A 27773-nucleotide genomic window follows, 5' to 3' on the forward strand; every position below is an offset into this window, starting at 1 on the left:
GAACTGAGATCTGGATCTTTCTTTCTTGAAAGCACATGATCTCTGCAGGCATAGGCACATACATACACATATACACATCATTGAGACATAATAAAAATAACATCTTTTCCTAAGGTGGGGGGTGGGGTGGGGCTGGCTCTGCAGTTAGAAACAGGTACTTCTCTTGGTATCTCCAGCTCTAAGAAATATAACACCACCTGTCCAAGGCACCTGAGTTCACAGGCAGATACACACATATATACACATAATTTTAAAATGCTAAAAACGATTTTTCTTTTTAAAGAAAGCCTGTGTTCTTTCCTCCTGAGCCTGGCCACAGTCCCCACCTACAGACCACTTCAGTAACCTCTGCTTTGTTGTTAGTAGTCCAGCCCCATCCCTCCTAAGTACTAGCACCAGTGTGAACTTGATAACTATAAGGAAGGAGGGTCCGTGATGCTATAACTATGCCCCACTTTTTCACACATAAAAGGAGGAACAATGCTAAAACCTTTTAGAGCTATGGTAACACTAATAGAATCTTTGCATGCAAATCATTTATAACTTTATCTGGCATTCGGTATTATTTAACACTGTCTCTAATTATTGTCGTCTGTTATTATGGGGAATGAAATAGATTGAGACACAAGGAAGAGCTTTATCAATAAATGACCTTGAACTTGAGCCCTGAGGACTGAACAGAAACTAGTTGGATGGTCATTGAGAAAGAAACCAATACCTCAAAGAAACTTCACCCATAAACCCTAGTGGCTGCAGCCCCAGTGAGGAGCAAGGTGGGAAAGGCTGGGCAGACAGGAGGGCACCGGTACTTTCTGGTTGTGAATGATAAGTAAACTTTATTATTAGTTTACTTGGGAGCCTTGGCAAGGTTTTGAGAATGAGACTGGTATGAGATAGTTTGAATCGTGAAACACAAACCTTAAGTCTGAGCCCCAAGGCAGAATGATTAACAGGGCTTATGTGTTCCCAGGACCTGAACTTCTTCCACCATAATCGTTAGTCCAGCCCTCCTACCCCCCCAACCCCCCAGGATTAAGAAGCAGGATCTGGAGCTAGCCTTCCTGTTCTTCTTTCTTCCTGTCTTGTTTCATGCTCTGTGATTACAAATGAGTGACTCAACACGTCTGGGTCTGATTTTCTCATCTGAGAAATGGATCACCATAAGGGAAGAATTAGTCAATTGTATTTAAACAGTTTAGTGTTTAGGGTTTAGTGCTAGAGCAAAGGCACTCAGTGCATGCTAATTGGTGGTACAGTTTTTTTTTTCTCTCCCATTTTTTTAAACAATTATCTTATTTATTTGTTTGTTTATTTGTTTGTTTATTATTGTGTGTACTTGTGGTGTGTGTGTATGTGTGTGTGTGTGTGTATCCACTTGCACGCTCACTTATAAAACTGAGGCAGTTTGCAGAAGATCTTTTCTTTCCGTCTTGTGGAGACCTGAGATAGAACTCAGGCTGCAGCTTTGGCAGGAAGCACCTTTGCTGGCTGAGCCTTCTCACTGGCCCCAAAGACGGCTTTTCTGAGTTAGGGTGCATTCAGATGAGGAAGTGTTTTCTCTCAGCAACAAATGACCTGCAGGACTTGGCAACTGTCCAGCTGTTACAGCTTTGGGGAACTTGAAGCAATGTCTGTGGGGTAGAATTAGTTTCAAAAGCTTGTGATGATAGCCCAGACTGCCATCTACTAACAGCATGGACGAGCCTTTTTATTCTCTTTGGCTATATAACTATTTCTCTAGATGCTCAACACAAGCCCACACCTCTGTATTCCCTATCCTCCATGTCAGGAAAGGACACCCCAGAAGAACCTAACAGATAGCCAGGCCAAGTAAACACTCACCGGAAGGAAATGGGGAACTCTGGACCGGAAAAGACGTTTCACACATTTGTAAGCTCAAGTCTTCTAGGTATTCAGTGACTTACTGCCAAACAAATCTTCATTTCTGCATGCAGCTACCCAGTGTAGTCACCTTGACAGACAGTGACTCCTCCATGTGTGCCTGCTGTAGTCAGTGCCAAACATGTACACAAATGTGTCTTCAGTTGGTTTGTTACTTTTTTGTCCAGGGTTCCTCAGAAGAATTTTGTCAACACATTAGGTCTCTTCCTCTGTGATCGACTATTCTCTTTTCCTTCTCTCTCTCTCAAAGAGAGTTCAGCTGTCTTCTCTCACCTCCTGCCCCTAGGACCCCTAGTCTTCCCAGCTACCTTCTATATAGACTTCCTAAAACAAGCAGTTCGGATTGCTGCTTCTGTTTCCTGCTGCCTGCTGTGGGTAGCTGCTCTCAGTTCATTTTACCTGAAATCAGGCATGCCCTCCCTTCTCCTATCACCCATCTGTCCAGTTGGACACATATTAACTTAAAAAATATCTCATAGAAAAGAAGAAGTGATGTTTTCACAAATTAGACCCAGATCCTGTTCTCAAGTTTACACAACAAAGACTGCACAGACAGGGACTTATTTAATTTCAGTTTCTCAATGTAGATGCCACCCTTAGGGACAAAATAGCTGCAAAGCAATTAGCTACAGGTTACTGGTTAAGTAAAGGGTACCACGCAGCCCTGCCAAGTTGACACCTCAAGCCGGTTTTATTGTGGGCAACAACTGCCCACCAAAGCACATAACCTGTCTCAAAGAGTAGCCCAGCTTGAATGATGCCTACTTGTTAGAGGTAAGATGTTTAAAGTCAAGGAAAATGAAAGTCTCCATGCACCAGACATCTTGCTTCAATTTCAAGTTCACGGCATTGTTCTAGAAATCAGACAGGGTGTGTGTGCGCAGGGCCAGAAGTGCAAAGCTTTGTCTTTGCATGCCCCTGGACAGTATGTACATTAACTGTAGTGTCACAAAAATGTTACTGTTCTCACCAACCACTCTTCTTGCACAGCCAATCAAAAGAGAAACCTGTGGGTTTCAACTTTACAAAAACCCACTTCCTAGATCTCAGAACCAATTACTGAAAGACTCAATTGAGATTCATTATCTTTAAAAAGTTAATTTGCCTTGAATGTCTTGAGGGAGATTAGTGTGCCTGGAAGGTCCTCTTTATGTGCATTGCTGAGATCAGCAAGGTAGGGTTCAAAAGGTCTATACCTTCTCTTCAGAATTCAGAAAATTGAATTCCAGTCTGACTCACAAAGTGATCTTTCTGTCACTCAGAATGCTCCTGACACTGTGAAGAACCCACTAACACCAGACATCGCTCCTATCCTCGTACCAGACTGTGTTGACAACGGTTCCCAGCTTGAGTTTTCTGAGGTGGACAACTCATCGCAGGGCAGTATGTGCCTTTCAGACCAGTGTCAAGATAACATCAGCCAGAGCATTCACATAAGACAGCACAGACTATCACATACCCTCCCTCTCTTCCTCACCTCACTTGTCTTTCTATCTTCTTTTTTTTTTTTTTTGTCTTGTAATGTAGTCCAGGCTATCCCAGAACTCCTGTCCCTTCCATCTCTGCAGTACTGAGACTACAGGCATAGGCCCCATCGCACTCCCAGGTATCTTTTTGTGAAGAGCTGCATCAGCATGTTACTGAAGAAACACAACTGAGGGCGCTATCTGTGGCTTAATGAGTCAGCAGCTCACCATGTTTCTTTGCCCCCAGGTCTTGCCTTTTCTTCAGGTCTTAAGCGACTTGTTTTGCTCAAGTCCTGAAAACATTTACTTCCACGTCATCTTCCGCTACAGGAGCCATGCTTCTTCCGTTCCCTTTCTGGGTGCCTTGGGGGGGGGGGGGTCACGTTCCCTTTCTGGGTGCTTTGGGGGGTCACTCTTTGCTCTGCTCCTCAGGATTTTGGATAGACTCTTTCGTGCAAACAGAAAAGCTCCCCCAAATTATGGTTATTTACTTCAACAAAATGGTTCCGGAAAATCCACTTAAATTCTTTTCTACTCTCAACGTGGGTCGTTTCTTTCTAAAAGATCTGGCATGGAACACAAGCCATAGGCAGATATGTGTCAACAGGCTGTCATAGCATATACTAAGTAAGGTATTTGCTACTAGGAATTATGTCTTGTTAACTTCAAAAATCACAACAAGGTTAAGATGTGATCCTTTTTTTTTTTTTATTTTTGTTTTTGCTTTATCTCTTTTTTTTATTATTACGTATTTTCCTCAATTACATTTCCAATACTATCCCAAAAGTCCCCCATACCTCCCCCACTCCCCTACCCACCCATTCCCACTTTTTGGCCCTGGCGTTCCCCTGTACTGGGGCATATAAAGCTTGCGTGTCCAATGGGCCTCTCTTTCCAGTGATGGTCTACTAGGCCATCTTTTGATACTTATGCAGCTAGAGTCAAGAGCTCTGAGGTACTGGTTAATTCATAATGTTGTTGCACCTACAGGGTTGCAGATCTCTTTAGCTCCTTGGATACTTTCTCTAGCTCCTCCATTGGGGGCCCTGTGATCCATCCAATAGCTGACTGTGAGCATCCACTTATGTGTTTGCTAGGCCCCGGCCTAGTCTCACAAGAGACAGCTATATCAGGGTCCTTTCAGCAAAATCTTGCTAGTGTATGCAATGGTGTCATCATTTGGAGGCTAATTATGGGATGGATCCCTGGATATGGCAGTCTCTAGATGGTCCATCCTTTTGTCTCAGCTCCAAACTTTGTCTCTGTAACTCCTTCCATGGGTGATTGTTTCCAATTCTAAGAAGGGGCAAAGTGTCCACACTTTGGTCTTCATTCTTCTTCAGTTTCATGTGTTTTACAAATTGTCTCTTATATCTTGGGTATACTAAGTTTCTGGGCTAATATCCACTTATCAGTGAGTACATATCATTTGAGTTCTTTTGTGATTGTGTTACCTCACTCAGGATGATGCCCTCCAGGTCCAACCATTTGCCCATTTTTATAATCCATAAAACTACACCTCAGCAAAGAAGAATAGCAAGAAGACATTCAGGTAGGAAGTAGGTGACATAGCTAAGACCTGAAGCCTAGCTTTTAGCTCCAATCCCTACATACTTGGTACTAATCTCCTCCTGGTGAGAGGTCATGTGCCCACTGGCACCTGTCATGAGGTGAAAGCTCCCTTGTAATCAAATTTACATCTGTTGCACAATCCTGGCTTTCTCCGAACACCACTCATCAGCATCTGAACTGCATCCATCTGCTTTTACATCCAGAGTCTAGAAATCAAGAAAATGTAGAGGCGGTATCTTTTGTTCTATTCTCTCCTTTTAGAGGAGATACTGAGCCAATGATTAATGACTGTCTCCTCCCCTGCCCCTCTCTCTCCCCTCTCACTCTCTCCTCCTTGAATCTCAGTCTTTAACTCATTAACGACTGAGGATTCGGGGAAGGCTATGACATCAGGAAAAGAGGGCGGGACCAAGTTTTCAGAGCACTGCAGATTGCGACTCACTGCTTATGAGGTACCCCTGATGTCTGACATCAGAAGGAGAGACTTAGATTTCAGATCTGCAGTGAAACCAGGGCGTGCCTTGCAGGCACACAGGGAGGTACCCATCCAGTTCTAGACAGGCTCTGGAAAGTCCCATTTTGAATAATTTGCTCTGTCAACTTCCCTAGCTCAGATGAAACTAGCTTTAATGAAAGAGCACTGGGCTGGAACTCTGGAAATTGACATCTTGGTGCCGATACCAGCCAGGTGTGTGACTCGAGGTAAACTCCGTAGCCTCCCAAACTTAGTCATTTTTTCATTTGGGACTACTTTGAATCTTTGACGCTAGAATCAACTTTTACAAAGCCTTCCAACTGATAAAATGGCCCCTGACTCAGAAACAGTGGTGTGTGGGTGTCAGGATGGATAATTCTTTGTCAGACAAGAACAACTCAGGGGTTAGTAACTGGGGCTTTTAGAGTTCAAGCCCAAGATGTATTCTCTACTCCCAAGCCTTGGTTCTCTTCCATGTCCTCCCACCCTAACATTCTGTCACACTAATTTTCCACAACGCGTTAGCTTTTTAGTATTCTCCCAGTCCCAAGTGTAGCCAACACAATTAAATAGTGGATGACATCATGCACTCCCATGTGCTGGGGAAACAGCAGTGCGAAGTCTGCACTCTCAAGGAGCTTGAGATTCTCAAGCCAGTCAGTCTCCACTGAGATCCCTGCTCTCTAAAGTCGAGTGTTACCCCTTACACCCTCCCCAAACCTGGGTCTCCGCATCTTCATTTCACCTTTAAATCCTTCCTCTCTGTATTGTTAACAGAACTGAACGAGTTATTTCACCTAGACCAATTTAAATAGTGCCAGTCATAGAACTGTGACCGAGTCGTATTTATTATTGTTATGACTGTATGTGTTTATCAGCCTCCATGTGCCTGGGGTCTTGGAAGGTTGAATCCGAACCTTGATCATTAGCACTTAACGAGTAGTTTTAAAATAATTATTCAGCAGGTATTCCTCTCCCTCCTCCACTTCTTCCTCTTCCTCTTCTTGTTCCTTCCTCTTCTCTTCATGGCTCTTGTGCAGAAAAAGATGCAGAAAAAGGTAAGGAGGAATAGGAAGAGAAACAGTCCACATGATCTCTCTTGAAGGAGAATCCTCAGGATTTGAGTAGGAAGATGAGAAAGTGTCCCACTTTTTTGCAAATTGTTTTGAATTTCACTGCATATATTCTTTGTACATGATATTATGTTAGATTAGGGCATTTTCATATAAGCAAAATGGTTGAACATACTACCCCCTCTCCTTTTTACCCCATTCCCATCCCACTGCCCCTCTGCCCCTCTAGATGACTTTACTTCTAGTTTCCAATCACATCTCATGCATGACTGACATGAGACACATACAATCGAGGAGCCATAGGTGAGGATGAAATGCATGTTTGTCTTTCTGAGACAAGCATAAGTAACCTAAGCTGATTATCTCCAGGTTCGTCTGTGTTTCTGCAAAGGGCATAGCTTCACTTTTCCTCCGGGTGCATATTACCTAAGTAGGTGCATAGACACCTAATTTTCCTTCTCGCTCCTTTGTCACTGGTCACCTAGGCTGGTTCCGTAGCTTAGTTGTTGTGTGTCATGCAACAGCAAACATTAAGGTGCTTGTGTCTCTGTGATATGTTGCTTGAAGTCCTTGTAGATAACTATCCACGATGGTGTAGCTAGGTCATAAGACAGGTCTGGTCTTACGATTTTGAAGGCCCTCTCCACTTATCTCACTAGTGTGTGGGTCAGCTTACCCTTCCACTAGCAGTGTATAAACGAAGCCTCCCCCTGCCCCACCCACATCCTCCACGGCGTTGTTATTTGTATTCTTTATGTCTGTCATTCTAAGGTGAGATGTAACCTCAATGTCATTTTCATGTGCATCTTTCTAATGGTTACTAAGGCTGAACCTTTCTTCATATTTTTAAAGGTCATTTGTGTTTTCACTTTTTGAGACTTGTCTAGTTTGCAAGCCCATTTCATTGGTCAGGTTGTTTGATTTCTTTTAGGTAATTTTTTAGTTCCCTATATAGGCAAGGTCTCTCATCCTGGAGTCTGTCTCGTCAACCAATTAACTTTTTCCATTTCCTTTGCTATTCAGAAGCGCTTTAATTTTATGAGGTGCAGTTTGTCAATTGTTGGCCGTATTGTCTGAGTGACTGGAATCCTGTTTAGAAAGCTCTTAACTATGACAATATCTTGACATGTATTCTCTACTTTTTCCTCTAACAATTTCAGATCTTATAGTAACATTTTATTATTATATTGTATCATATATTATGTTAAATATATTATATGTATCTATAAGCTCTTATATGAACAAAGTCACTTGGAGTTGACTTTGACTTAGAGAAAGAAGTCCAGGCTTGCTCTTCTACATACGAATACCCCATTTTGACAAATCCTTTCGCTGAAGAGCCTCTCTTTTCTCCAGTGTATACCTCCAACCTCTTTGCCATAACTCATGTGAATGTGGTTGTGTGGGTTTACCTCGAAACCTTCCACTTGAGCTCCTTGATCTAGACTCCTGGTTCTGAGTCAGTGCCATGCTGGGTTTATTAGTATAGCTCTATAGTAGAAGTGACATTCAGGAATGGTGACACTTCCCCCGTTGTTTCTTTTGCTTAAAATTGCTTTGAATAGTCTCAGTCTTGTGTGCTTCCATGTTAGTTGTAGGATCGTATTTTCTGTGTGGTTGTATTTTTGCATGGGAAGAATCCTGTTGGGATTTTAATGAGTATTACACTGAACCTGCTCATTTCTTTCGGTTGAATGAACATTTTCACAACACTAATTCTTCTAATCCATGAGCAGGGCAGGATTATTCCTTCTTATACTCTCTTCTTCAATTACCTTTTTCAATATTTTAATGTTTTCATTGTTCACGTGAGTCACATGGTTGGTTAGGCTTGTTAAAAGGGTGGGTGGGATGGTTCGTTGGTTTAGGAAATTGTGAATGGGACTGCTTTCCAGATTTCTTTCTTGACATGCTGATTGTTGGTATACAAGAAGGTTACTGATTTTTGCATGCTAATTCTGTATCCTGCTATTTTTGAAAGTGTTTATCAGAACAAAGGTTTTTCTGATGAGTATTCAGATTTTTTTTTATAGACTGATAGCATCAAATGGGGTTATTTGACCTGCTCGTTTCCTATTCACGTCTCTTCTATTTGAGAACAGGGAGGCTTTCACCCAGGTGGCTGAGCCTCTTGTAGAACTCTGAGTATCACCTGGTTTTGATGCTTCTGTGTCAGAGAAAGAGATTCTTTCTGTTTCTCCTTCACTCAGCATCTTGTTTAGTAACTCAAACGCCCTTAGTGAGTATTCACTGCAGCATGAATCAAGCATTGTGTTGCTTAATCCAGGTACACGATAAGTAAGATACAATGTCTACCATGGTGGAGCTCACAGTCTGGGGAGCACACATAAACTGTTATGTAATGAAATGTGCAAAGAATTTGCCACAAACACGAGTGAAGGCCCGTGGGAGCCCAGATGTTGCTGTAAGTCACATTCTTGTCTAGGATGAAGAATGCTCTGTACCAAGCTGAACTAGAGAATTTGTAAATAGAGCTTTATTGAATTTAAAAAATGAGTATTTCCATTGCTGGGCCATATATTTCTATAGCTGAATTTTTCAGTCATTTCAACCCAAGCCAGAATACTCACTCACCTGTCATGAACAACAGGATTAGAAGAACATTACAGGGTTTTTTTTGTTTGTTTGTTTGCTTGTTTATTTATTTTTTTTAACCAGGGGTCTTAGAAGAAGAAAGGTAGAGGAGATGTACTCTGCTATTAGGATAATGAAGGTACCAGAGATATAAAATGAGCTGTACCTTACACAATGGGTAAGAGTTTACAAAGTGAAATTTTAAAAAGCAAATCATGCAAAACTACACAAACATATAGAAGCTACCAGAGTAAGGGATGTTATTGGACTAGAAGACATCTCGAAGGCAGGAAAGGGAAAGCCATGCAAGACTGGTGTGGTGGGAGATAGGGCAGCAAGGATGGATGGGAAAACACCAGAGGGCTTTATACACCTACTACAAAAGCTGGGGTTTTTCTTTGTGTGCAGTGAGCCGCTTCCATTTGTTTAGAAGGCAATTGTGCCATTGGAACTGTGCATTCTTGGGGTAGTTAACACAATGTGGACTACCATGGCTAGGAACAGAACCAGATAGAACAGAAGACATGGCAAAGTTGGGTCCTCATTCACCATTCAACTACCCGTGTGATCTGCAGCAAGTTCCTAACAATTTCTGAGCCTTATCCTTCTTGTTTCTTGCAAGCAAGGTGAAACCTAAAAGTAATTGCAGAAGAAACCACAAGTTTTGATTGTTGCCTCTTGGTTATCACAATGTGAGTTCATTAATGTGCAATGCTTAAGCCTCAAAAACAACACTAGGCATCCTGAAAAGTTAAGTATACATACCTGGGAGTGTGGCAGGGATGATGTAATGCTTACCTAGCATACATGAAGTGCCTGGGTTCAATCCCCACCACTACATGGTGACGCATGCCTGTAATTCCAACCCACAGGGAGTAGAGGTAGGTCTCTGTCTCTGTCTCTGTCTCTGTCTCTCTGTCTCTCTGTCTCTCTGTCTCTCTCTCTCTGTCTCTCTCTCTCTCTCACACACACACACACACACACATACCCACACACAAACACATGCCACACTTTTAGGTCACATGGCTCACCAATCCTACACTGAAATAGCCATATGAGAGAATTTAAGGGATGATATGTCTACAAAAAGTCTTGAACACAAATATTAGCACCACTATTTTTTAATTTCATTTTTACTAGATATTTTCTTCATTTACATTTCAAATACTATCCTGAAAGTCCCCTATGCCCCCCCCCCAACCCAGCTCCCAACCCACCCACTCCTGCTTCCTGGCCCTGGCATTCCCCTGTACTGGGGCATATGATCTTCGCAAGATCAAGGGCCTCTCCTCCCATTGATGGCCGACTAGGCCATCCTCTGCTACATATGCAACTAGAGACACAGTTCTAGGGGGTACTGGCACCACTACATTTTAAGAAACTCAAATCACAATCTGTCAATCTGGTGGTCAGGAACTGTACAAAAGGTCTTATAGTCAAACAATGCCACATCCTTTAGCAGTAAAAAAAAAAGCCGAGAAATGTGTGCTAGAGACAACATGGAGGATTCTAAAATAATGCAGTATTAAAAGAAAATAAAATAGGTCAGCTCTGGGGTGTATGTACTCTGTGGCTGTCCTTATTTGAAATACTCTGAAAGGCAAAGCTACGAAAACAAACTACAACTTGCCTGGAACTAGAGTGTAATATACACTTATTACACATGAATTAATGTATATGGGAGATAATATTAAGGCTAGAATGTATCATCTTAATAAAACTGATTAAAAAAAACACCCCCACTGAATTATATATCTGGAAAGGTGCCATTATTAATGCATAAACTCTGCCTCAATGTTACTGTTTAAGACACCAAAAGCAGATGTGGGAAACAAGTGCTACTCCACTTTCGATTTATAGATGAACAAATTGATTTCACAGACATTTTCACTGTAAAGAAAAGAGAGGTAGGACTCAAACTCCTCCTGCATATTCCCGAGCCCACACCTCTGTTCATACTGCATCCTCCTATAAGACTATAGGATTATGAAAATTAATGTACGTATAGGGTGCTTATGGGGCCAAGGAACCATGGGATGCGGGGAGCAGGCCAGGAGTAAGAGTGGGGTCCAGGCGTGCCCATCCCAGGACATTTATCCTGAGATCAGCAGGAGTAGGATTGGTATCCCCATCCCAACCCCAGGCAAGCATGTCCTGGTGCTCATTGCCTTGTGCCCACACAGAGCACCCCAGCACCCTGGCCCTGGCCAATGATGTCCACTCACCCTAAAAGTCCCTACCTATTCCCAAAGGTTTGAATAGCTTTTGTCCCCACCATTAAATGAGCTGTCTCACTGAAGCTGCCCCTCTTGAGCATCACACCACAGCTGGGCGACTTCTCCCAGCTTCCCCTCCCAGGACCCACAGGTTGTGATCCCAGGCAAATCACACCTCTCATTATCAGTGGGGAAGCAGAGCCTGAATGACAGGTGCCTATTTATTTTATGTGAGATGAAGATAAACTGTCGTTAGGTATCAAAAGCTCACAGTTCATTCAGAGTTCCGTAGCAGTTGGCTAAATGGAGTGGAAGGACCTGAAAGAAAATGACATACATGGCTATGCAGAGGTCCAGGCTAGAAGAGAACCCTCCGCAGATGAGGAGAAGTAGAAGATGAAAGCAAGAAGGGCCAACTTTTTTGCTGCCTTTTCATTACTTGGAAGAAACCTGGAGTTCCGTTAACAGAAGACAAAGAGCAGGAGTCTTTTTGCCTTCAGCAAACAGCTGACACTCCTTCCCATCATAAACTTTGTAATTCAGGATGTAAAACCAAATCCAACAAACCAGCCCCGCCAGCAGGTTAAATAAATAAATGTTAAATAAATAAGGGCGGTTTGGCTTCCCTTGGCCACAAGCCCCTGCAGAAGACGCCACGTGCTTCTGGTAACTGAAGTCTATTAGTCAGTGTTTCTTCCTGTGTAAATATGGGGGAAGGGCCCATGTGGGGTCATAGCTGAAGTTGTAAGAAATCATAACTTTCTGTATGTTTTGCTTCGTATTTTCCCATCACGGTGCATGTTGTAATTAATAGTTATGAATCACAGGTAAGGGAACACAGCTAGCATTTCATCCTTAATTATGAAATGTAGTTCAAATTCAGAAGGAAGAAACATAGCCTGTGGCCTTGGCAGATGCCAGCCCAGGTGAGTTAATGGGTTTTTCCTGTATTGCCTCCTATGACTGATACAGTGTGGCCCTGATGAGCATGCCATATTGTGAGACTTTATTATTAATAATGCACGTCCCAAGACAAATATATAGCCTGGTAAACAGTGATGTTTGCCTTATATATGACTGAATTTGATTTGCAACATTTCCCCACACCAAGAATTGGTGCTTTCCACTGCATTTGGTGAAAAAAAAAAATGAGGATTTGCATCATAAACATGAGGCAAGCTGAGATCACACTCAGGACTCCTTGTCCTAGAAAGTTTGGTAACAAGAAAATGAGACTCGGAGTTCCTTATGAAGGATAATATTACGTCTGGAAATACATGGGACTTAGCCCACCTGGTAAAGAGAATTCTGGTTTTGATGACATTTAGTCCTTGAGTCACTGTCCCCAAAGAGACAGGAAAAGCTATTGTGTGACTTCCATGGTAACTGAATGTTCAAGTTTCAAGTAGCTCCCAGAAATCCCCACCATAGCCAACCTAATACTGCCAGCTTTGTTTGCTGCTGCTAAGAACTCACCAGTCACAAGTCCTTCAAAGGTCCCTTCTTGGATACTGACCATGTGTGACAGGACCCCAAGCATTGTGAGCAATACCAAATTAGTCTCAGTCCTCAGAGAGATTACAGTTAACACATGTGGGGATGATACTATATGTGACACATTTATCTTTAAATGGCAATAAAAGTAAAGGGTGGTTTCCCTCCCCAGGGAAGCATTTTAGAGTTGTCCCACTTCCTCCCATGGCATGCTGAATTCACATCAACAGTTTGATGGAAGTCAGAGAAGTGATAATAGAGAGGCCATGAGTTTTCATGTCAGGGTCCCCCATCATCATGTATTATCTGGATCATAAAATCCCTGAGGATGATGTCTGCCTAAACACTGCATATCTTTGAGGCCAGTGCAATGTCTAGTGTTGAATAAGCATGCTATAAATATTTATGAACACATAAATTAACAGCATAACCCTAGCAGAGCTAGCCTCCGAGCCTACATTCCTTCTCCGGGAACAGCAGTAGTCAATTCTTCTTCTTGGGAGTTGAAAGACCACTTCCAGCACTGGCTGAGGATGAGCGGGATCGCTTTCTTGCATGTGTGCCTAAGTTCTGGCTCATCAGTTTATTAACTCTGTCTTTTCATCAACTGACTCATTTCTTCCTCAGTTTCCCAAACTATAAAATGATGATAATTATACTCCCTAACTCTTAGGTTTGTTAAGAGGATTAAATTAATATAGTTCTTAGGTGGGTACATAGTATGTTCTATGAACATACTTGTTAAATAGAGATTAAAAAGAATATTGGTTTTCCAGAAAAATAAATGCATATTAATGTTAGAACAGGCCTAACATACCCACGGATATAAAGTGTGAACATGTGTCAAAGATGTTCTCTGCTCACACCCTTTACTTAACACGTCCTGGCCCGAATAAGTACACAATGTGATACTGAATCGGGTGCTATCAGGTCTCTGAGGAGCAAGGGCACTTTGCGAGCTAGGAATGCAGAGAGGGATTCATGAAGAACAAAGTGAACCTGGTCTAGGGATAAGATAGCAAGGACAAGCAGTTTGTGGAGGAGACATCTACACAAGCTGATGGGAGCAAGAATCAGATCATGAGACACTGTCATCCCTAGAACTGGGGCCTTGTTTCTTGGAGAGGAATTTGTCATGGTCCAGAATGAAGGAGGAACAATGTCCAGAGCCTTGAGGATGATGCAGGGGAGAAAACAGGCAGTGTGTTGGAATGGAATAAACTCTCTGGTAGAGAAGTTGATGGCAGAAGGGACCAGGCACATCCATGGGCTCTTTAGGCCACCATAAGTACGTTGGAGTATATTAAAGCCAACTAGGACCTAACAGGGAGAAAATTGAAACAACAGAAGAAAAGGTTACAAATTCTGTTAAAGTTCTCTCATACTTTAATGGGTATATTAAATTGTATTGGGGGGGTGTTGAAAAAGTAAGAGAAACATTGAAACAATGGGTCTTCCAGGCAGAGTTGAGAGTTCATTTGAGATCTTAAATAAGGAAGATGAGGTGAATTCAAGCCCAAATACAAGTGATTTGCTATGCACTCAGCAAATCACCCTTCATTGAACTGATGCAATTGATGCCGTTGGAAGGTGTGGGTTGATTTCAATTCCAGGAGTAATGATGGGGTCCACTACCATTCTTGCCCTTAGTATATGCTCACAGATCTGCTTAGCCACAGAGAACCTTCTACATTGCATACCCCCATGACCCCCACTACCCCCCAACACCCCACTCCTACCTACCACTCAGCAGGGGAAAACTGTAACATCCATGAAAGAAATATGCAGAGTCAGCTACAGAACCATCCAGAGGGTATTAGCAATGGACTGGCTGCTTTTGAGTTTCATACTTACATGAGGTCTAAGCTAGACACTATCTGGTCAACCTTGCAGGCCTTCTCTCAGGGGCAAGGTCCTTTCTCGATCTAGCATTTACTACCTTCGTTCTGCAATGCCAAGATATCATGGGTATGGAAGGATGCAAAATCTCTCCTTAGTACGGAATGCTTTCTTCTGACAGTGGTGATGTCTATAACATTTCATGAACATGTGCTTTTGTGAGTGACTAAGCTGAGTTTTTCCTGAACAGCATCTTCATGTACTTTCAAACAACCAGTGAGCTTAGTTTCCTTGGCATCTCTTCTTCATAGATAAAAAGGCTGAACTTTAGAGAGGTTGAGTACTTTTTTTCTACAGATAGAAAGCTGTCCAAGTGTAAAAGGAGAGAGTAGAAGCCAGTCTCTGGGATTCAAGCTCTTTCAGCAAGAAGCATTTTTGTCAGCTTGAGCTGTTCCACATTTCTTCTAGTTATCATATTGTCACTATCCTATGAAACTTACTTAGAGAGACTATGATGTTCATTTCCAGCTATATTAAAACTGGGTTCTATTTTCCCATGTTCTTAAAATAAGGGATTAATTCATTGGAGGTGGTTGGAGAATTAATGGATTTTATTCATATTTCCTTCTTTTGAGAGCCTGGTGAAGTGAAAATCTTGTGGTTTGTTGGTTTTATGCAAGCATGGTGACCTGTGTTGGGAAAATTTCCCCCTCAAGTCAAATGTGCTGACACACGTGACAGCCCACGCCGAGCAACATGTGCTCTGGGGACAAGCCACGGCCTGATCTTTTCCCACCATGTAATTTCAAATTGAAATCTGACCTTTACAACACATTCCTGATATTGAGGTCAATTGGAATATTCAGATGTGCTATCTAGGCATCTTATTCATCTAGGTTACCTGTGGCTATCCTGATGATAAGTCTTTGGCAACAAGACACACTTACGTGGTTGTGGCCTGTGAGTTAGGGTGTCTGTAAATGAAGGCTCATATGGAAGATCTCCATTTCCACACATACTCAGAGGCAAATGGTCCACACTGGGATTAAGAATAAGATTTGAGTTTCTTCTATGCAAGGATTGGAGAATCTGCGTTTTAAAATAACACCATTGGATTCTTGTGTAAACTAGTATTTAAAAACCACTGCATAAATGTCTTTCAATCATGGAATTCCTTCCCTGTCCTGTCCATGTGAAGATAGTGACAACTGTTACTGAGTGGGCGAAGATCAAAAGGTAAAGTATTCCAGGACTGACTCTGATCACTAGGACCAGACTAATTTAAAACCTTGTCTCATGTACCATGCACCCTTTTCTCAGTTTTGAGGGTCCTGGTTGCTCAGAAATTCATCTCACCTTGTTCTTCCTCTCTTCTGTAGACATGATAATACCTTAAACCATCTAAAGTACTCTGACTCTGCCACTGGAAAAGGAACATAAACATTTCTCCTGCCTTTCTGTCCCATAATAACTTTGATGAAGCTGGAGTATGTTCCAAAGGACTGTAGGTACTGATGTTTGCAGAAGGCCATCCCCACCCCACCCCCTACTGAGGATAATCGGAAAACAAACCCAGATAGAGAATTCTGGTCACCCAGCTGCCCAGACCTGCCACAACAACCTATCTGAGGGATGCCGATGACGTGGTAATTTGGTCTGTGGCATTTGGCTTAGTGGTTTCTGTTGTGACATAAAATGATTCAGGTCTTCACATCTACACACCAGAGCTTCACAAAATTACCTTCTGGAGTCCTTGAGGTCAGATGAGGAAGCAGGGAAAAGCACACTCGAAACAAATCCCCTGTGTTTTCACTCTGCCTGCTGAGACAGACATGCAGCAGCAGCCTGCTCTGTAACTCTTGGAAGGTCATCTAAAAGGACAGAAAGACAAGCAGAGGTCTGAAGTCTCCCTGAGGACCCCCTTCCTGCTGCAAACACTAGCCATACAACTAGCTCACTGGGATCTTTCTTACCTTAACTTCTTTTCTCATTCTTTTCCTTCATGGTCATTTTAAAGATCTTTGGATTTTATATTTGCTGAGCACTATTATGCATTTTATATACGATATCAGGTTGATGGAGAATATCTTGGGCCCAAACCATTCACCATCTCTGGCCTTCAGGCCTGGGCCATTGGGGATTTAAATCACCACAGTAATTCTCAAATTCTATAAGAAATTTAATAAAAACCATGGTGCTTCTTTTTTTTTAATTGAAACATGAAAGAAAACAAACAAATTAGAATTTGACAAAATCCTCTTGGTACAAAAAATCTCAACCAAGAAGCCATCTAATTCTCCTGTGTGGCCAGGTGTGCTATTTCTAGTCAACTACTTAAAAATTCTGAACTATCCTTTCAAATTTTCTATCAACTTCAAAAATTGTGTGGTTCAGTGCCAGCTCCACCCAAGCGAGTCAATGCTTACGCCTTACAGAAGAGAGGTAAACTGATTTAAAAAAAAAAAAAGAAGAAGAAGGGTAGATCAGTAGGATTTGGGAAACAGGCATTTCTAGAGTCAACTTCTGATGTTTATTCCTAGACGAATGTGCGGGCAGATCTACTAGATACCACCTTCTTGGTAACTCTCCTGACAGTGGCCACCAAACCTAATTTGTTTAGGCCCAAGGTGAATTTTGTATTTGTTTTTATCAGTTTCCTCCATCCTCATAGACCATATTAGCCAGAGTTCAAGGCCAGCCTGGTCTACAAAGTGAGTTCCAGGACAGCCTGGGCTATATAGAGAAACCCCGTCTCAAGCCTCCCCCCCCCCCCCCAAAAAAAGTATTCATTAAAACACTTCTGTCAATTTTCTCTTCAACATTCATACTTTGAAAATACATATGTAAAAATAAATCTTAAGTTCTTTCTTTTCAAAGCCATATTTTATGTATAGGTTCTTTGTGTTTGGATTATATTTTTATAAACTGAGGATAATCAGACAGATGAAGAGGAAAGAAAAAAAACAAAACAAAACAAAATGAAACACACAGTAAAGGAAAAATCAAAGAGCAGAGAACCTGGCAAGAGACTGGGGAGAAAATAAGGAATAAGTCCAAAAGGAATTTCTAGGGGAAGCCCCGTGAAAGAACAGAGGACAAAGGTGCAGTGCAGGGCGCGCTCAGTGACTCAGGCCTTGGCTCTGCTCCTGGGTGACTCACTTGCTGGAAAACATCACTGAGTCCGAGAACTCTTTACAGGTCTCAAACTTTCTTGGAATCATTTGCAACTTCATTTTGTGTGCATATTTTCTTCTCAGTTCTTTAAAGTGGAAATACCTGTGACTTATCCAAAATATTTGTCCCCTGAAGCTAGATTTTATCTCTATCTTTTAGACACTTACTAGTTAAAATTAAATGGTGGGCTTTAGAATATAGAAAAATGTTTGAGAAAATAGGATTGGTTCCTTCCCAGAAGCCTGCCTGTCTTCTGAAGAATTAGATGGACGGTGGCTCCCCACCCCCCAGCCCCCCGTAGGTGCTGCCCAAGTTCATACTGAGTGTGGAGTAGATGAGTGATTTTCTTTTGTCTCTTTCTTTAATCATGATCTACAATAAGAAATACTCTTCACATTGTGACTCAGTCCCCATATGTCCATGTGTTCTGTGAAACAATGCTTGGCTTTGGTATACATGTCCATCTGGTATTTCTATTTTGTTCTCTTCCATTATCCCCTGGGTTGTTTTAAATAGCTTGAGATCTGACAGCTCACTACTGGACCTTAGTATACTTCCCGGTATCTGTCCTGTCCTCCCAAGTCTCTTCCAAAAAGACATACTGATAAAGCACGGTATAGCCAATTTTGAGAAACATTTCTCTTACACTCTCTCCTTTCTGATAAAATGCTTGCAATTCCTCAAACACCAAGGGGTCTTTCACTTTCCTGCATGTCATTTTCTCTGCCCAGAGCACGTCAGTTTGTTTCCACCCCACTTCCTCTTTCTTTCCTAATTCTAGCTGCTTAAGATTCTGCTCAGAAGCCAACATCCCTTCCTCTGGGGCCCTGTGAGTGGAGCACTCTCTTTGGCCTCATGGACTTACCTCTGCTTTATTATGCTATGATACAAATGAGAAAAAAAGATTCTCATGTTTTTCTTGCCTGCTAGATTTCTTGAAGGCAAATCTATGTTGTGTTTTGTGTCAGTATGAACTGTCTAATGCTTAATACGTGTCTGATTAGCAGACTTGGGATAAAAAAGACTGTTCAGTTACTGAGCATTTGGTATGCAATAGGCGCAGTCCTTGGTCCACTGCAGTCCATTTCGCACAAACAACAGAGCATGCTTCCATTCAGAATGACTGCAGTGAAGTTGGCATGCTGGCCTTCATTAGAATCCGTTGTTGCTATGGCTAGCAGGAGGTAGTGCAGCCAAGTAGTTAAGTACTCAGACTTTGAAATATACATAATTGGATTAGAATACTGTTTTATCAGTTGCTAATTCTGTGACCTTAGGCAAGACACTGTATAAAACCCCAGGTTCCCCATTGGGATAACCACCTTCCCTTGCTCTTTTCAGGACTATATGAATATTGTTAAATGACCATGTGTATTCCAGAAAGACAAGATTCCTTGTGGTTTTGATTTATTTCCATAAAAGAAGAGCAGCTGGCACATACAGAAGCGAGACTTCCCAATGCATGGTAACTCTTGAAACTAGCACACCAGACGCAGGTAGAAGCACTTGCCTCCCTCAAGGGAGCTATTTGATCAGTTGGACTTTCAGGATTAAATTCTGTCATTTCAGATGGACTCTACTTTTCATATATCCATTGGCACATCTTTGTGTGCTATGTATTAAACAGATAAAATGTTTGAGTTAACATCTTAGAGAAAAATTACTGGATTTAATGGTGTTTCTAAATCTTATGTAAGATCCATTGTTACCTAGCATCTTTGATACTTTCCCCGATTTTGTTAGTGGATGTTTGTATTCCAGGGTTTCACTCTGGGACCTTCCCATTTCCAGCAGTTGTTTGGTTTCAGATAACCCAGGGCTCACTAAAAAAGGTATTGTTGGGAGCTTTTTCAGTTTTGCCAGCTTACACACATCTCTCCATATTATTTTCCTACCTGAGCTGAAAAGGAATCTGCATTCAATTTGTACTTTATGAACTTCACTGGTAAATTTGGGGCCATATTCTGTAGGCATCAAGGCTGAGGTGAAATCTGAGATACCATCCCTAGGTTCTGCTCAGAATGGGTCATCTGCAGACTGACAGACTGCCTCCACAGTCTATGAAGTAGAAGGCACTGGGATCCTGGGAGATACTGAGATACTGCTGAGGAAATTTTTAAAAAGCAGTAAGGATATTTGTTTGCCAAGTGAAAAATAAAACTCAGCCCAATGTATCTTGGCAACACTTGCTACACGACATAAACTCAGACAGAGAGGACAATGACTTTCTCTCTATTGTTCTTCCTTCTTTGGCCTCCTATCACCTCAGGAGATGTTCAAGGGGGCTAGTTCATTCTCAAGATTGACAAGCTAACCCTATAAGAAATAGAGTGGGCAGCAAGAGTTGGTGGGTCCCTTGAGTTAATTATTCATTTTTCTGTAGAATTTCATTCTCATTTCCCCCACGTTTTCCTGAAAGAGACACTGCCCACCAAAGTGAGAATGCTGACTCCATGCTGGGGATGTGCTTAGCAGGCAGCATGCATTCCTGCAGGTAGCAGACCCGAATCCCTTCTTGCTTGCCCACCAGGGAACTGAAAGGGAAAGAGAAGTTGGGAAGGAAAAGAGAGTGTGACACCATCTCTCTTCTCAGAAAAGGTCTAATGAGACCTTCGACCAGCTTCTCGTGTTACCTGCTAGGGAGAGAGATTTAGGGTGGCTGCCTTGGTGATCACATAACTAAAGATAGAGTCTGGGCTGGATTCCCCAGACTGCTGGTTCAAAATGCTTCTCTGACCTAGCCACTCTCTTATTTATGCATCCAGTTAGCATTGATTGGTAATAACAGTGCAAGTACTTGTGATTTCAAAGATGAATTAGGTGAATTATTCATATCCAAGGTCTGTATGCTGCCCATCGGCTGCTTAGGATCTCCCAGAGGTTCTGAGTTGCCTTAAGTTTTTGAGTCCACATCAACAAAGGCTTTCTACCCTGGCTGGGTTAGAGAGCCACTAATGGCTAAGCAGAGTCTATTTCCAGAAGCCACATGTACATCTCACAGATGATCTACCTTCTATTTCTTTTAACACTTCTGCTGGAGGTCTTGTTAATGAATACTAATCATCAATGATTATTGATCTGAATACCAGGCTATTAACTGTCAAGGGGCTTCATTTTCTCCATGTTTAAAAAAAGAGAAAGAGAAGAGCAATGAAATCATGTGTGTGTGCACATGTATATACATGAGGTTTGGCTGTCTGAGATACCCAAGGAAAAGCACATATATGCACATCCGTAGACTACAGTAAAAGCTACAGATATATCCAGACTTCACACAGCTATGACGTTCACAAGACTACCCATACGAGATAGGCATATGTTTAGTAATTTAAGACACACTTTTTTGAGTGTGTTAAGAACCCCACTCTTTTGATGTATCCCATTCCTGTAGGAGGTTAAGGCCATGGTCAACTGAGTCACAGGTTATAATCTTCCAGCCACTTATACACTTTTGCTTTTGTCGTTCCTGTTCTATTTGATCCCAAGGTTTACAAAGATGAGTGATATTGTTTCTCTGCTCTAGAGGAAGAGGCTGAGGCCCAGAGAGGGTTAGACTCTTGTTAAGACCCTCAGTACAGTGAGCAATGGGTCAACTTAGAGTGTATTCCTAGTCCTTTAGCCAGGAGGAGAACAGTGTTGTTTGTTTGTTTGTAACTTTTTCTTGATTCTTTGTGAATTTCCCATCATGTACCTCAATCTCACTAATCTTTCTGTCCCTTTGTATTTGCCCTCTGCCCTTGCAACCTTCCCTTTAAAGAAAAAAAAAATCTCTGGAAGCTGCAGTGTATAACAACAGTATAGGTTTTTTTGCACAAACAACTTTATTTACAAACGTTTATGGCAATGAGTCATTGGTCTGGTTTGAGGCCTCTGGCTTTGCTACACCATCAGTACTGGATCCTCACTGGGACTCTTTTTTGGATATCCTGTTGTTGCCCTGTGTCTCAGACATCCTACAGCTTTGGATCTGCAGATATGGTCCCTTCCCTCCAGCCATTCTTAGATGGGGTGGGTGTTGGGGTGGGCCAACTCAGAGCCTTGAATCTGGGATCAGCCCACCAGCTTTCTTGTGCCTGAGTCACTGTGACCAACTTTCCTGCTTAGCCCTGGCAAGGGGTGGGGCCAGCTGTCTGGCTCTCACACCCTCAGGTCCAGCACACCTACCTGCTTCAGGTGGCTGGTTGTGGGACCTTTCCCCTGTGTGCCACCACAAGGCATATGAGGGGCAGGGTCATCTTTCCTGAGTGCTATTGGTCTCTGGTTTTTATTTTAATTAAGTAAAAAAAAAAAAAGTGCCTGACCTTAATTTTTTTTTAGAAATGTTAGAAATAGAAGATGGTTTCTCCTTTTTTTCCTTTTCTTTCTTGCTCTCTTCATTCCTAAACTTCCTTTTTTAATTTCCTCCCTTATTTTCTTCCTGCCTTTATTTCCCTTTTCCTCTTTTCCCTTTCTCTTTCCTTGTTTCTTCTTTTCTTTCTTCCTTTCTTCTTTCTATGGCTCTAGGGAATCAACTTTGAGCCTCTGCACACTAGGCAAACCATTGAGCTGCCTCCTCAGCCTAAGAGAAACACATTTTCTTGCAACCACATAAATTTGGTATAATAAAGCAATAACAATGGCATGAAAGCACTTCATGTCATAATTAAGCCATAAATCTGCCCTCTAGCTTTTCTTCCTTGTGCTATGATTCAACTCTTTTCCAAAATGGAAGGTTTGGGAGTTCCACCCATTTGAGTTACATGGATCCTTTTCCTGCATGATTGCTGCTGGCCTTCTGTTGTTAGGTGATGAGTTTGTGTTTGGAATGATGTGTGGAACATGGTCACTGGACTTTTATAATGAGACAAACTTCCAAGGCTTGGAGCTTACTGCTCAGCCTACCCATTGCCAAGACAGCAGACACTATCCCATAATCCAGAGTTTTGCATTTCCCAATTGCAGTATGGTAGGAGGAGTGAGGTTAATGGCTTTCAAGTTGCAGTACACAGCCCACATTGGTTTCTGGAAGGCTTGAGAAAGACTGAAAGCTGAACCATTGGATATAGACACAGGAGATGTTGGAAGTACATGGCAAATCCACAACGAGCATGACTCCCTAGCTGGGCCAGCTCATAAGACTCTCCCTGCACCTGTTTCCCCATTTGCCAAATAAAACACAACCAATAAGAGATTTCCCAGTTTGATAAGTTTCCCCACTGGTCAACTTACTGTTATCTGTTGGAGAGACACCATGCATGGGTTGTACTATGTGGTCTAGGAGAATCTCAAAACTGGTCTTACAGCTCCTGATCATCTTTGGATTTACTGTCAGCAGATGCTATTAAAATTAGCTTGCATTAGCTGACTAAATCTGGACAGGCAACAGGCATCGGGGAATGGAAACAGGGAGTGCCCTGGGTGGTGGCCGGAATTAGAAAAATAATCCCTTGTATTTAGGAGGCTGCAGAGCACTTTCCCACACATTGTTTCACTGAGCCCCTACAAAGCCCTGCTGGGGGTATTCTTAGCATCATCTGACACATGAGAAATGTGATGTTTCAAAAGGTGAAGGGACTGGCCAGGGTTTGGCAATATAGAAAGCAGAGTAAAAGCCAAAGGTCTTGCTTCCTTGTGCAACACACCAGAGGCTCATTAGAATCTTTGGTAATACCTGGCTCTTCAGAATTAGCAGAGCCTCTGCAGCTTAGTTCCTCCTGGGCCTTCATACCTGCTCTTCTTGTGGCTCCCATCCTCCAGCTTCATTAACCTTGTAACTCCTCAGTGTCTCACTTGGCAATCACTTCCACCCCCAAAAGAGCTGGGGCTTTATTAGAGACATCATCCTATGGGCTTCCATGATACCCAAAGATCATCCCCTGTTGTTGCCAGTTCAATTCAGTTGTCCTTGTTGGAAATGACCCTACGTAGGCACCAAGACTGTTTATTAATAAGTCAATCTCCAGTTGTTGATGTTTTACCTGTGCAACTCCAATACCAACCATAGTGGGATATGGATAATTTGGTTTTAAGTACATGCTTTTAATTAACTGTAGCCAAGGGAGCATTTTCCATTCATATCACCCTTAAGTGTAGGAGATGATTGAAAGTTCCCCTCACGCCACTCCCAGCTTTATTAAAGTGTAATGAACAAAATGAAAACTGTATGTATTTTGATATACATTATATATATAATTGCCACATGCTTCATAGTCTTACCTATATTGTATGGTTAGAACATTTGTGATCTCTCAGTAATTTTGAAGTTTACGACACATTGTTATTAATTATAGTCACGATGCTGTACAATAGACCTCCAGAGAGTGCACCTCAATCTATCGAAATGTTATACTGTTTAACCAAACTTCTAAAACATGACCATATCCAGATGGGGGCTGGCTGAACACCAAATGCAAGTCCTTTGCCTAAGATATGAGACAGTTCCCAGAAGTAGGTCTTAAAGTTGCAAGAATGGAGGTTTCTGTTTGGGTAACCACATGGGGAAAGGTAGAAACAGATATTTTTGGAGTCCCTGGAGAACATAGCTGTGACCCAAGGTCTACTCATGTGTCTGGGACTATTGCTGGGAATCAGACTTCACATCAAACCCCTGCCTGTCCGATATCACTTTCAGGAAGGCGTTTGGACTTGCTAATGTGGTTATTTATAACTGCTTTCCCACTTGGAACCAGTTGAAGGGCCTACAGCACCACCTGTGTATGTTATGTGAATCATGTACTAGCTACAGTAAATATTGTATATGAGAGGCAAGACTAAGACTCAGAAATCATGTGGAAATGATGTCCTTCATTGAATCTCATATTTAAACATGAAAACTCCTTGTAAGTGGTTAAGAGTTAAGAAGTACAAGGTCATCATAATATGTATTAGCTCAACTCATGAAATGACTTAGTCCAATACGTCAGCAAAGTCATTCTATGACACAGAATCTTGAGAAACACAGACGTCTTGGCCAGGAACACTCACTATAAAGATGGTATCAACTTTTAGAAAAAAAACAAACAAACAAACTTTCAGCTACAGTATGTACCTCCACAAATGATCCAAGACTGAGTGCCAATGGGCCTTTGATAAAAGTCACAGACTGTGTCTGATATACCATTTCTGAACCCTGGTATAAGCAATTGCTTCTAATTCTCATATTTACTATTCTATTTCCTTGCAAAAGTCTTCCCTGTACTCTCCATTCTCCCAGTAGCTGAGTATGTGTCTGGTCTGATGAGAACAGTGCTCACACTCCCTGCAACACTATGCTCTTTTTCCTCAGTTCACATTCCTCTCACATCTCTCTATATAGATGATGTCTTTTCTTCACGATTTCTCCCATCAGGTCCCATCCACCCTCTATGCAAGGTGGGGGGCGGGGGTCATGACAGCTCTGAGGAGCATTTGACTCTAAGCAGCATTTGCCTCCTCTACTAACATCTCCATACCCAGTAAGAGGTGAGAGAGGAGGTGACATACAGTTTGACAGTTCTCCCCAGCTTATCCAGACACTTCAGTTCCTATCCTCTTCCAACCATTCCTTTAGAACATTAATATAATTCCACTTATGCCTAGAAATCTCTTTGTCTATAGTAGTTCACATTCAGTTTTCTTTCTTTGAACATCAGTTTGCAATGGTCACAACATTTATTTATAGCACTGACCATATTTGTTGATTAATTAAGGTTTGCCTGGACAGGGCATTGTTCGGGTTGCAGAGGGCGATACAGCTGTGAGTTTGATACAGTCCTTTCTGGAGATGGAAGAGATACAAAAAAAATATGCCCAATAGAATAAAGTACTTTCAGATGGTCCAAATACAATTGGAGGAACCTGTCTTGTGCTACAGAACAGAGACTTGGAGGCAAAGAGTGGATGAGGGCACCACCATCTCCTCCCTCATTCCCTGAAATGTGGTTAAACACAGCATCATACATATGAAGACTAGAGATGATTATTAATAGCCCTCTTTATCCAAGTTTCCAAATAAAATACAGCATGCCTAAATTTGAGTTTCAGATGAATAGAGGTATTTTGGTATAAACGGACACAACAGACTATAATGCTAACATTAAAATTAAATATCACATTGTTTATCTACAACTTAAATGCAATTGGCATCCTGGAACTTTTTGTTTGCTTGCTTGTTTTTGATGAACTATAACGACTGTACATTTTAGAAGAAAGTGACCCAGAGTGTGATGGGCCATAATGTCACTAGACTCTGTAGAGTTTCTCTGGAACAAAAACCTGAAAGCAGAAGCCACTGGGCTTGGCTTGATGAGGTGTGTCAGTTGTCACAGATGTTTCCCAGCATTCTTGCTGGATAATGTACTTAATTGGCCATTTTTAAGGACACGCTTTATTTATTTGTCATTATTGTGTAGATGCATGTGAGACATACCTGCAAAAGTGTGGGCACGTACATGCCTTGGTATGCACTTGGAGATCAAGGAACACAATTCCATAGTCAGTTTTCTCCACTGTGGGATCCTGGGATAGAACTCATAATCAAGGTCACATGGCCAGCAATTATACCCACTAGGCATGCCAACGGCTTTTTAAAACCTCATGTAAGTGCAATGCTTTGCTTTTAACCCATTCCTGTGTTCCCCTTCAATGGTAGTCTTCTACTGACACTCTACTAAGTACAAAGGTGGCATAGCTTCTGCCCTCAAGCTAAGGAGAGTAAGTTTAAATCAGCCTATAGCATGATGAAGGGTCACAGCCAAAGTGAAAAATGTTCTTGTTTTTGCAGTGGAGAGAAATGATGTCTAGTCATGGAAATGAAGGAAACATTGAACTAACATCCAACCACAGCCCTTGAGTACCTGCAAGATGTCCATAAGGATTCTCAGAGAACATTGTCCAGGGAAAACTATTCAAAGAAGTGAATATAATGTCACACTTAAAGCATGAGCTGTCAATAAAAATATAGAAGATAAGAGAAGAATGGGATAGATTATCAGCAAATGAGATATTGATTATTCCTAAACACTGCATAATAGAATTTTGTAGCCAGAGAATTTATCACGGTGATGCCCAGTCCTTTGTTTCACATGAATGAAAATCCAGAAAATAAATGCTTGCTTGTTATCAGTGAGCTAATGACTTGGGAAATCAGTGTCTTGTTTTTTCTGTAGGAAACACTTTCCTTCAACCACATGTCTTGTGATTCCATTTTTATGGTAAGCTGAAGTGCTTGGTTGGAAATATAGACATTTTGGTATTTTGATGACATGTAAGCATCACAGGTCTGAGACATCTAAGTGACAATAACATCAGAAAGGAGAGTAGGGTAGAGAGATACAACTTATGTAAGTCAAACTTGGAGCAAGTGGAAAAGAGCAAGCTACAATTGAATATTGAGAACATAAAGTTTATAAATATTTACATGAGAGGCTAGAAAGGAAGGAGAAACAACCTGAAATAGCTTGCCTGGAAGGTGGCAATCAATGGAGAGGGATAGGATGTGATAGAAGCAGGGCAATAGGGAGACTTTTAGGTTGAGCTGGATGAAAGAGCACAAGTGTGCTTGCAGGTCAAAGAGCCAGGTCAAAGAGAAATGGGACATATGAGGAAGAACACACAAGCAATTAGCAAGAACAACACAAAGACTGGAGGAGCCAGGGAAGTAGGGTTGAGAAAGGCCTTCATTTAGGCATGAAGAGGGAAGTAGAAGGGATTTAAAGGACCTTTGCCTTCTCCGGGACATCTTTCCTTGGATAAAGTAAGAAGTCCAAAGTGGGGGTGGAAGTTTGTGAACACTGTAAATGTTTTGATAATAACTGTTGAGAAACAGTGGCTAGATGACGAAACTGTGTGTCAAATCCTGCCGAGGTTAAAGGAGTTCATCTGTGAGAAAGTTTGATTGGCCCTCCAGTCCTTAATGCTTTTCCATTATGGAAAGAAAAAAGAATGAGGGGAAATGGCAGGGGTTCTCAAAAATTCTTAAATTGATGAGGGTTCTTTGTAGAAATTTTGG

The 27773-nt window shown here is 41.8% G+C and overlaps 1 protein-coding gene across 5 annotated transcripts in view; it reads left to right on the plus strand.

Moving 5' to 3' along the window:
* Positions 1–27773, plus strand: part of Pde4b (phosphodiesterase 4B, cAMP specific) — a 519944-nt gene that overhangs the window by 428291 nt on the left and 63880 nt on the right. The window lies entirely within an intron of this gene.

The sequence above is a fragment of the Mus musculus genome, chromosome 4 (genome assembly GCF_000001635.26).
Source record: "Mus musculus strain C57BL/6J chromosome 4, GRCm38.p6 C57BL/6J".
In the NCBI taxonomy this organism is placed as follows: domain Eukaryota; kingdom Metazoa; phylum Chordata; class Mammalia; order Rodentia; family Muridae; genus Mus; species Mus musculus.